The sequence below is a fragment of the Epinephelus fuscoguttatus genome, linkage group LG22, assembly GCF_011397635.1.
Source record: "Epinephelus fuscoguttatus linkage group LG22, E.fuscoguttatus.final_Chr_v1".
Classification (NCBI taxonomy): domain Eukaryota; kingdom Metazoa; phylum Chordata; class Actinopteri; order Perciformes; family Serranidae; genus Epinephelus; species Epinephelus fuscoguttatus.
In genome coordinates, this window is record NC_064773.1 from 18,232,694 (window position 1) to 18,244,933 (window position 12,240).

Below are 12,240 nucleotides of genomic sequence, written 5' to 3' on the forward strand. Positions count from 1 at the left end.
AGTACTGATCTGTACCTTTTAGGCTTTGTGGTACTGTATATATATTGTTGCATGCTGAAAAGATAAATAAGAAATGTGTGAGCCATGTGTGAGAGATGTGTATTGTATGATATGTCAGCTTAAACTTACTAATTGACTGTCATGTGTTTTGGTGGATTTCATCAAAATAGTGCAAATCAGGAGATAGGCGTGGGACAATGTACAAATTTGAATTCACGATATACTTCCAATAACCATTACAATACACTTAAAACTCATATAAATGGCACAAAAATATACTAGAACCACACCAAAAAACACATTTTTAATGTGCCACAGATAGGACAGTGAATATCCTTTTTTATGAAGTGATGCATCTTTTCATATGAAATATGCCAATGGTTAATTGATATATTTTGCATTTTTTAAAGTTTGTGTGTATGCAGTAGGGGTGTGCCATACTGTCTCGTTCAGGATAATACTGGTATAATTTTAGCTATGATATGAAAAATTCATATTGTGATACTCGTGATATTTTGACTTGTTGACATATTGACGTTAAACTGTGGCGTCATTATACCTGCACGTCCTGAATGTTTTATGAACAGCCTCAGACTTCTCAGACTCTTTGAGTTACTGCTCAGAGGGAACTCATTCAGCGGCTCCTCTGACAGCAGCACAGCTTGTCTCCCTCTCCTCTCTCACTGTGTGCACACGGGAGTCGGCGTCGTCAAGTGATTTTGTCATAAACCTTTGGTAATGTAAACCTACGTGCAACAAATCAAACTCCATATATGTGAATGTGCGATAGTTGTGGTATCATGACAGCCTGTCACAGGTTACAGCGTGATGGCAGAGCATAAAGGTCCAGGTGGAATAAAAACCCAACTCAATCATTTAGGATTTACCTAACGAAGGAAATCACCTGTTGATTTATATATATATATATATATATAGATCCCAGGGGACATTTTTTTGTATTTGGGAGCTGTTAAATGTGTAATTTGTGGTAGATTTTATTTATTTATTTATTTTTCAAATCACAGTTCTTGATAAAATCATATATCATTCCCTCACTATCAGGAGATGACCTGTCTGACTTGGCTTCTTAGATCACAGCTAAAATGAGCACTTTCAGTAGTTTCACAGTCAGTTCAGCTGTCCCCACTGAAAGACCAGATGGTCCCAGTCTGGTCTTGTGCTTTAAATGGACCACAACCACCACTGAAGGCACAGTTTAACTTGTTCCTCTAAGTTTATGTAGCAACCCCTGAAACGATTACAACAACAAATAGCTTATCATCCTTTACAGTTCTCATAGCTGATCTAGGACATGGAGTTACGAGTGTAATGTTGCCTACAGTTTTCCCATAATAAGGAGCACTAAACGTAGTCTAACTATGAAAGCAACAGTTTGACATTTTGGAAAATATGCCTAAATGAGAAGATGTATACGTTTTTTGTGTCTGCTGAATATGAAGCCAGAAAGTGGTTAGTCGAAATATATTTTGTGCTGGTTGGCTCGCAACTGTTACCAACCACAATATTTCAGTAGCTGGTAGCCATTTACCGTAGTTATGAATATGTAAAACCTGACTGTGCAGGAGAAGGCAAGAGTCTTCTGGACTTGGTGGGGTATGGCTATTTCCTGGTGTTAGCGTTTGAGTGCTAACAAAAATGTTAGCATTTTTTGTAGCACTCCCTGGTGTGATCCTGTTTGATAGTCTGGGCATGCTGCCTCTTACACATGACAGATTCACAGGACTATACATTCATTTTCCCAATAAACATATCAGCTCATACCTTTGCTGTGACTGACAGCGTATGAGGAGAGACTAATGAGATGCAGAGACTGCTGCAGGATGCTCTGCTTGTGTATGTGTGCTGTAATAACTGTTTACTCCTTGCCGAGACGTTATTCCTGATATAAAGCAGAGCCACACTTGATGTAAGGTGCTACTTTGTCCTTCCCTGCCCGTCCTGCTTCAGATGAATTTACACGCTCAGAGTGATTTCCACACTAAACACTTTCTCGTCTCTTGTCAGGACGGATTTAGACAGTGTTCCTCCGACTATATTCATTTCTTTCTAATCGTCTTTCCTCACCTGTCCTTGTATTACCTGTCCCTAACCCATCTCTCCCTCTTTCCTCCCTCCCTTCCTCCTTCTCTCTCTCTCGGCTGAGTGACTTGTTGAGATGGACGTAATGAGACAGGTCCATGCAGGGGAGGGAGATGGAGGCAGTGCCATGAAGGAGTGCCGCTGTAAACAAGGTGAAAAATAATCAGGTGAGGGTGGACTGCGGCTCTCTGAGGGCCCGCTGCAGCCACAGGCGCAGCAGCCAGCACAGCCATGCAACAATACATCACTTTCTCCTTAGAAATGACTTTTTTACCTTCAGTCAGCTCTCATTAACTCCCTCACAGTTCAGCCTTTTTTTGTTTATTTGCTTTTATGCCCATCTTGATTTAGCACTGACTCGCCTTATTACTTGTTTGCTCTCAGCCGATTTGATTATTCCTATAAATCATTTCTTACATCTCAGTCTGTGACCTTTGCAAGTGTAAATTTCAGGTTTAGGATTTAAGATGGCAAGATATCTTCGTAGTTAGGGTTAATTCCTTGGCTTCATCTAATTCTCAGATTCATCTCTCTGTTGTTTAAAAATTATACAATCTAATTATTTCTCTGACCAAACATTCTTGGTTTAAGACTTGTTGGAGAGCTGGAATATGTCCTTGTGATGGTGAAAATCAGTTGCTTATTTGCACATCCTGTAGACATGGAGCAACATTAGCATTTATTTGAAGCTGCGTATCTGCACACCAGACGAACGTAAACCTCATATATTTGGCTTAATGTATATGTATTCGTTCCCCTTTTTATACGTGATGATATTTATCGCAAACATTGTTTCTATAGTGCAATGAATGCAACACATTTACATAAAAGAATAACTGAATTTAAAAAGCATTTACATGCATGTTTCTGGTCTCCTCCAGCTCCTGAGTGAAATATCTGGCTCCTTATCTGCTTAATGCTCCACTGTGTTCAGCAGCAAGTCACTAACTTTGTCTTCAGTTTGGTGCTGAACAGGTAGAGCACAGTGTGTTTAGTGGAGGCTTTTTGCTGAGAACAGCTGCCTGTTGCAAATGGAAACCCCCCTGATGAGAGCAAGGAGACTGAACCAAAATAATACAGTGTAGTAGTTGCCTCTTAGATGTTGCTGAGTAAAAGTATGATTTATACTCAAAATGATAGTTTGGACTTTCTGAAGCGTGGTTGGCGAGGTACTTAAAATGATAATAAGAATAAGAATTTTATTTGTATAGCACAATTCATACAGCTAGTGCAAGTCAGAGTGCTTTACATAATAAAATGAGGAAATACAGAAAAAAGACAGGATAAGATAGAGTAACACACACACACACACACACACACACACACACACACACACACACATACATTAAAATACAAATCAGGTTTGATATCAATTAATTAAATAAAAGCTACAAAAATACACGTCTAAAAAGATAGGTTTTAAGATTTTAGTTGTGTCTCAAATCGCGTACTCCTGTACTTACACTTAATATTTTGAGTGCAGAAGTGCGTTCACACTGAGAAGTATGGAAAAATGCAGTGCACTATGAGAACCTGGATGGTACACTCAAAACTGTCAAGAAGTTGAGTGTGGAAGTATGGGCACTTCTCGCCCTCAATGGTCGCTATCTTGGCTACGTAGCGGAAGGGGAGGGACCACTTTTCAAACTGGAAATAGCGGCTGAGGACTGTGCGACTGTGAACGTCGCTGCATTGTACAAATACATGTGTTTTTTGCACTAAGCACCACTATACTGTTGTCAGGTATAAGCCAGCAGTATGTTTATTGGGTTAATTTAGCTGTCTGTAATGATTTGGTACCGCGAACGATAACGCGAATGCTAATGCTAGTTTGCTAACTAGCTAATTTGCGGTTGTCATTTCCAGTGAGTGCACACCGGCCATGTTTGGTTTGAGACAACACTACCTTGTTGAAATTTGCGCACTACGCTAAAGACCTACATAGTGCACATAGTATACTACATGAAAGTGTACTACTGGAAGTATCTGATATGAGACACACCAAGTGTTTAAAGCTGTCACATGTCTCAGCGAGTCTAATGAAAGTCTTAAGTCAGTGTATTACTGGCAGTAGATGGCACGCTACCACTTTAGAGAAGCAACCAGGAGTACTGCCACAGAAGCTAGGCAATGTACTGCTGTGAATGGGGGCAGCAGCAAAATTTTTATTTTTTATTTATTTATTTTTATTTATTTATTTTTTTTTATTTTAAATTTTAGCCACTTTAAAAAGGCCCACATTGACATCAATATCAGTTTAAGTGTACGTTATATTGAGAATATTTTTAACGCTTCACGTCGTTAGACAGCCCTTTGCTTTGGCACTGGGTTTTCTCAACTGTCTGACTTCCGTACTCCTACACATAAGTGCAGCTGGGCCATGTAGCACATTGTTGGGGTGGGACTCTCCAGACACCTCACGATTCAAGTCGATTACGATTCAGGGGTAACAATTTGATAATCAAACAATTATCGATGGAACTGATGTATCAGATTGTTTGATTTCAACATGATTTATTTGTCTTTTACTCGCATCCAGTGTGGCTCTTGTTCCATTCCCCTTAAACCTACCTGCATACCCTCACTTTTGAACCAGGGGCTGCCAGTCGGATTGTATCCATCTGCGGATGTTCACACTTGCCCATTGTGGGTATGCAATTTAGGGATGTGCGCGATTAGTTGCCCCCTCACTAGTCAGCACCAGAGATATTATTGGTCAGTTAAACCAATTAGTGTTTTATTCATGTACAATGCTGCTTAACTGTCATGCAGCCGCCCGCCCGCCACTAGTGGGTGCATCAGAGCCTTCAGACAGCAGTCCCCCTCCTCGTGGTAATGCTCGAGAAGACTGGAGTTTTAAAACAGCACAGTGGGAAACTGGAGAGATGTCCTCTCGCAAAACCAGCGCAGTTTGGCAGTACTTTGATCTAGAAAATGAAAACAAGGTAGCATGTAGGCTGTGTCAGAATATAAACTAGCATAATCACTCGACTGGAGCAAAGAGCAACCACATTCAGCTCAAGCATTTGGATGTTAACCTGCACGGAACGAGGGCTGCTGCTGCTAGTGGTGCTAGCCACACTCAGACCAGTTTGATTCCCCCCCCCCCCCAAGCCCATTGCACTGTAGATTAGCTGTTTGGGTCAGGCTTTCAGCAGGTTATGGACAAGACAACAAATACATGAAAATAAAAAAAATAGTTATTATGACAGCAACAATGAAATCTCACTGTGGAGTCAAAAGGACACCTTTATGAACCAGAGTATACAGAGGAACTTTTGTAGAGGGAGACTGAAAGGATCAAAAGAAAGAGATGTGAAGGAATCAACAACAGGAACCAAAATATGGACTAGAGTAGCTTTAATAATACAACACAATAAAAATGATTTGTTGCCATGTTTTATTGAAAATCATGCAGTGTAAATCCGAAAGGTAGCAGCATCCAAAGTAATCAGATGTTTTCACCGTCAGGGCATTACCTTAAACTGGCAGTCTGGGTTTATCAGATTATTGTAACCTTGGTATTATTTATAAGCATCAACCCAAAAACTGTGTTTCTGGACCAGAGCCAAACCATCTATTTTCCAAAGCTTTAACCTGAGAAATTAATCTGAAATTGAGGAACATGCCCTGAACAACAAACAGCAGCAGTGAGGTGCTGTTCTTCATGCTTGACAGACTGACGAGAACAAAATGAGGTCTGGTCATTTTAAGGTACTTGTTCTTAAAGGGGTATATCATATTTTATTTTCATATCACAGTGTGTTTTTATAAGAGTGTGTGTGACATCTCAAATGTGGCTTTGACTTGCAACAGAAAACATGTAGCCCATTCCGTAGAAAATACCGAGATATATATCGAGTATTGCCAGTCAGCCTGCAAATACCAAGATATGAATTTTTGACCATATCGCCTAGTCCTAAATTCGCCACGAGTGGGAATGTTAATTAGTCAGATGTAGCGCAGTGTATTCTGGTAGTTACAGTTTCTCCCTCTTGAGCAAAAGCATCATTTTTCTGTTTTCTATGGTTCTGTAGCACCAGTTTCAAAAGTACTACGTCTTTCTACTGCATAGATGTCCTAGTTTTATTAAAGCCCATCTCTTCAGCAGTAAAATACTTCTTTAACTGAGCACCAGAGGAAGGTAAAAATTCCAATTCCAGGTGTGAGCTTATCTGTCTTATTAGAAGAAAGAAATTCCCAGTTTGTCACTTCCTTGTCTTCCTCGGGTTGGAGGCCAGTGGTGGTCTGACCGGGTGGTGGTTCAGATCAGATGGTCTGATTCCACAGTGGTGCGTGCTGCCGATGCAGCCCTGAACCGCAGCCCTGAGTGACGGATGACCTGCCCTAATGGCCCCCTAAGGCAATTAAAACTGGCTGATGGGCAGCCTTTCAACTAGTAAACCCATGGAAATGTTAAACTTCAGAAATGCTTCCCAGAGGCACCGTTTTCCTCTGCACTGAGCAGACTGCGAAGGTGGGGAGCTGTGTACAAAGAGGCTGGAGGATCCTCTGATGAGCCGCGAAGGCGTTAAGTTTAACTTCAGAGTATTTGTCCTCATTTAAATGATCATAGTTTTTATTCAAGCTATCTGAAAAAAGATCCAAAAGGACTTATGAAACTCCTGGGAGCAAAGTTTCACAGCAAACTTACTGAGGAACAACTATCTTGTTAGGCTCTCCCATTAGACTGTGTTAAACCAGTCCTGCAGTGTGAAGCTGACATGACTCCGGAGTACGACTGTCCAGGTAATTAGAGGAAGTTATTTTAAGGTCAAGGTAGGGTTATGTTTTAACACTAAAATCTGTCTGGGTGTTTGCTTGCCTTCATCTGTGGAACATTTCTTATTTTTTTTTAAGTAGTTGTGAGCATCCGCTGGGAAACAACACTTTCAGGTGCTCATATCTGAACAAGAGATACACCTGTAGGTTTGACCAATCAGTGATTTCATACAGTGATATCAAATGTGTGATTATGCACAACAACTAATCCTTTTGATAAAACAGGTGCTTTTCATTACTACATAAAGCAGACACAGGAAGAAGCAGTACCGATTAGCAGCCACCATTAACAGCAGTCAGTTGGCATCTGTGGGGACTGAGCTCCTAAAGCTGCAGTAAGCAGTTTAAGTTTGGTGTCACTGGGCATACATCTTATAATAACCTCTAAACATATTATAACCCATACTCACTGTACACTTTATTAGGTACATCTTGCTAGTATCAGGTTGGACCCCTTTTGCCTTCAGGACTGCCTTAATTCTTGGTGTCACAGATTCAACAAGGTGCTGGAAACATTCCTCACAGATTTTGGTCCATGTTGACATGATAGCATCACACAGTTGCTGCAGATTTGTCGGCTGCACATCCATGATGAGAATCTCCCGTTCCACCACATCCCAAAGGTGCTCTATTGGATTGAGATCTGGTGACTGTGGAGGCCACTGGAGTACAGTGAACTCATTGTCATGTTCAAGAAACCAGTTTGAGATGATTTGAGCTTTGTGACATGGTGCGTTATCCTGCTGGAAGTAGCCATCAGAAGATGGGTACACTGTGGTCATAAAGGGATGGACACGGTGTGGTCTTGTGCTGCTGTAGCCCATCTGCTTCAAGGTTCGACTTGTTGTTGGTTCAGAATTGATCTTCCTTGGTTGTAACAAGTGGTTATTTGAGTTACTGTTGCCTTTCTATCATATTGAACCAGTCTGGCCATTCTCCTCTGACCTCTGGCATCAACAAGGCATTTTCACTCAGAGAACATCATTTTTAAAATCATTTATAGATTATGACAATCAGCAATCAAACCATAATAAAACTCTCTTTCTATTTGTGTGTTAGTTTAGGGGCAGCTCATGTGACTCTTGTGTTTTGCAAATCTTAATAATCTTACTACTTTTTAAATTAGTTATAGCTGCATTGTTTAAATATCACTACTCTCATACATGATTTATTTGTTTACAAAAGCTGTGGGTTGTTGTTGCATTAGCTACAATTTAGTTGTTTGCCTAACCCCGGCACATTTACATTGTTTTTGAGTATGTCAACTTTGATTAATGTTCACTGGCCCTTAAAAATAAACAAATAAACAACAAAATATCTCACTTATATTTAATTTGGCAGGTAAGGCCTTTGTGTTGCCTTTTTTGCACCCTGATAACACTTAATCCAATATATGTGTTTAAGAGACTGTAAACCATGTGAGGGGTGCCATGGGAATGCAAAGTTTATTGTATTAAAAGTGTTATAATCTCTTTAGAAACTTTCAGTCAGCAGATGTTTGTGTCACCAAATAGCAGCCAGCACAACACTCCTTTTGAATGTTGAACAAATTATCAACACAGGAACAAGGTGTAAATTCAGGACAGAGACGGACAGAATTTCTGGCAATGTGTCTTTGCATAGTGCCAAAAAAATGGCAAAAGTTGGTGTGTCCACCCATGTGTTGTGTGTGAGCCGACATTAACCCATGACTACTTCAGAGTAGTTTGTTCCAGGAAATGGATGCCTGTTGTAACCTCCTCCATTAAATACAAAGCCAGATGTTAGTGGGTGTTAGTGGTTCTTTGTCCAGTGGGAAAGGGGCTTAAGAAAGGGGGGTGAGTGATTGGGTACACAGTAGGGCTGCCCCATAAACACTGATGATTCGAATAATGAGTCCAGAAGCCCCAGAGTAGAAACTTATTTTGTTAGTTGAGTCCCTGTGCTTTTTTAAAGCGGTGTCATCATACACCAAACAACACAGGCTAACAGCACGGCAGGCTATAAACTTATACAAACTGAGTCATGTCTGCTTAACTACAGAAATAACTGTGATGGAAATAGAGTGCAGAACAGCGTGACTTGTTTCTGCTCGCTGCGCCGATGCCCCCTGCTCTGTGTGCTGAATGCTAGAGGAGTCAGCTGAACTAGTTTTTAACCAGATGCTGCCACTGCTTATTCTACTGCAGTACAGTGTGATGCACACTTCAGCTGATGGTGCTGTCAGCAGCCACAGAGGAGACACGCTCCTCAGTGTGCAAAGATTTTACTACTGAATTATGACCAGAATACACACTTTTTATTTCTTTGAGTGTGTGGAAATCTAATGTTTTCACATCAGAGTTGATGATCAGTGGAACTGAAACGTGAATCATCACCATGTTTACAGCTCTGTGCTCCAGTGGGTCATTGTGACATCATAGAATATATTATACAGGAGAAGTTGTCAAACTCAGTGAGTGACGGCAAAAAGATTCTGACATCTCTTTGTCAGGACTTTGTGAGGTGTCCCATATGCTACCACTGTGACACATGCAGGATAAAACAACATCTGGAGGGTGGGGGCATCATCAGTCTGATGTTATGTTGTCTGAATTTGGCATTAAAGTCAGGGTAAAGCAAAAATAAATATGTATTCTGAGTTTGTCACACCACAGAAAAATGCATCATTCATCATGGAGCCAAAGTTGAATGATAAAAAACAAAATTACTACTCAAAGTACTTAAATTCTACTCTATGCTCTGAAACGGGGCATGTCCACTGAAGGCCAGTCTTGTTCGTCAAATATGGCCGCTACTTTGGCTGCAACAAGCCAAAACAGTCAGAGCAGTGTGAAAAGTAAGCTACTGAACGGAAAATTTGCCAATTTTCAACCAGCTCTATGTCACTGCAGTGTGTTCAGAGGAACAGTGTTTCGGTGTGGGAGCGCCAGGAGCTCCCAGCTCATCACCGGCAGGGATTAGGTAAATGAAGCCAAACCTTTAGTGGCAGGCTAATTAGCAGAGAGCTCCGGGCGCTGCAGCATGGAGGGAGGCTGACACCGGAATTCCACTGGATGTGTGTCCGTTGCGGAACAGCAGCTCTGGTTATCCGCTGCGTACTCCGCCATCTGTCAACACCCACCGGCTGCGTTTGCTGTGCGGAGCGGTGCAGCTCCGCCAGACAGCGGGAGTCACGAGGACCCACGAGATCTCAAGAATTCACGCATAATCGCGCGATATAACAAGATGCAGTTTCTATAAACAGAACCACAAAACTAGAGGAGCAGTAGGAAGACATCTCAGTGCACCTCCATGATTAACATCCCCTCCATGGTGTCAACGGGGTGAAATGATGTCTGAAAACCTCTGACCTGTTGACTTCACGCCTGCCTCTGCCCATCAAGGTGTAGTGCAGGAAAATATGATCCTTCGTGAACACTGTGTATTTTATTTTGAAAATTAACCAGATGTTTTATTTTGTTTCTGTGCACGACTTCCTGCCCCGCACGATCTGCTCTGTGCTGAATTGCTGCGTTGTGCTCCGGCGTCCGGCAAAAATAGAAGTCCTGGGTATCTGTTGCGGAGGGCTCCGGAGCGCCGCAGCTGAGATGGAGCCGGAATGCAGCACAGCCGCAGCCAGTGGAAGCACACACATTGACTAGAATTGAAACACATCGGCTCCGCTGCCGTTCCGGAGGGCAGATGCAACCCACACGCATCTGGTGGAATTTGGGGGTGAGTGTTGTTCATGTTAAGGGGCACCCTCTGGAGCTGGAAAATTAAGCCAACGCGAAAGTGCCAAAAACTGCAGTTCCTTGACTGACCACTTGAGGCTGGCTCCAGAAACATGTCAGTCCCTGCAGACATCAATGTTAAGATGCCCAACTTTACAACAGAAATAAACATGTTTACAGCCTGGTACAAAAAGTGTTTGTTTGTTTTTTTTGTCTTTATAGCTAATTTCCCTGTTGACGACAACTCGACAACTGCACGGGGCTGAATTTTTATATAACTCACCCGTTTGCATTTTATTAAGGCTTAAAGTTACACATAATTAAGGGTGGGCCGCTTTGAGTGACATGTCGTCTGCCGATGGTGTCCTTGGCTTCTAAGTCAGATCCACCCCTTCCCACCCCCCAAGCACCATCCTCTCATCCAAATATGGTTACTTTTGGCTCCAAAAAAACCAACCTGATCTCACAGAAATACGTGAAATGACCACGACCTCTTAACACCGCATTCCGTGGTGGCAGCACGTAATGGGTTGAAATTACGTGCTGCCACCACAAAAACAATGCCAATGTAAAGTCAGTTAGGGTCCTCTCCCGTGGTGGACACACGGATTCCCTGATTCAATTACGTCACGTCAACCTCGTTTTCCTCAATGATATCTTTAACATTCCTGTATACACACAAAAACGCGGAAGTGTCCTTGATATTAAAACGGCAAATACATTCCTCTGTTATAATTTCCCACCAATAATAATAATAATAGTAATAACGTGATAGTTCAGCTGTTCTAGATATTTGTTATAGCCTATTCAAATATTCAATCACAAAAACGCCGTTTCTAGAGAACTTGCGAAAATATCTGAAATGAACCATCATGCTTACTTTTTCTTAAGATATTTCATCTAGGTGCAGTGTCATTACTAGTTCAGCTTTACTAGACATTTGATATATTCAGTAGATGTATCTTTTTACGACCCTGTTTTACAACAAGCCGCAAAAAACCTACCGTCCCAAAAACGCCGTTTTTAGAGTACTATCTAAAATAACTACGATTAGCCAACATCCTTGCTTTTTTTCTTAACATGGTTCATCTAGATGCAGTGTAATAACTACTTCGGCTTTACTAGATATTAGATTTATTCAGTAGATCTATCTTTTTACAACCCTATTTTACAAGCCGCAAATGAACCTACTGTCCCAAAAACGCCGTTTCTAGTGTATTAGCTAAAATATCGACAATTAGCCGACATCTTTACTTTTTCTTACCATATTTCATCTAGGTGGAGTGTAATAACTAGTCAGCTCCAGTTAGCTCAATCATGTTGTAACTAAGACATCCGCTGGAGAAAATGTTTTCTTCACGGGCCACTTTGGGAGTTTAGTGAGTTATTACAGACACGGCTAACAGCTAACAGCTAACGGTTAGCCCAGCTAATCTACGATAACCATGTTATTAATTACACACAGAGAAAGTACTAATGTTTGTTCAGTCATTGTGTTTATAGACTTTACAAACATCAGATTAGTCTAAACGGTGATATAGTGATGTGAAAAATGTGATATATACATATATATAGCTAAACTCAGCAAGGTAAACAACAAGGCGATTCCCATTTACACAGTGGTAAGAGTGCTGGACCGGAAGTGTCGCACAAAAACACGGAA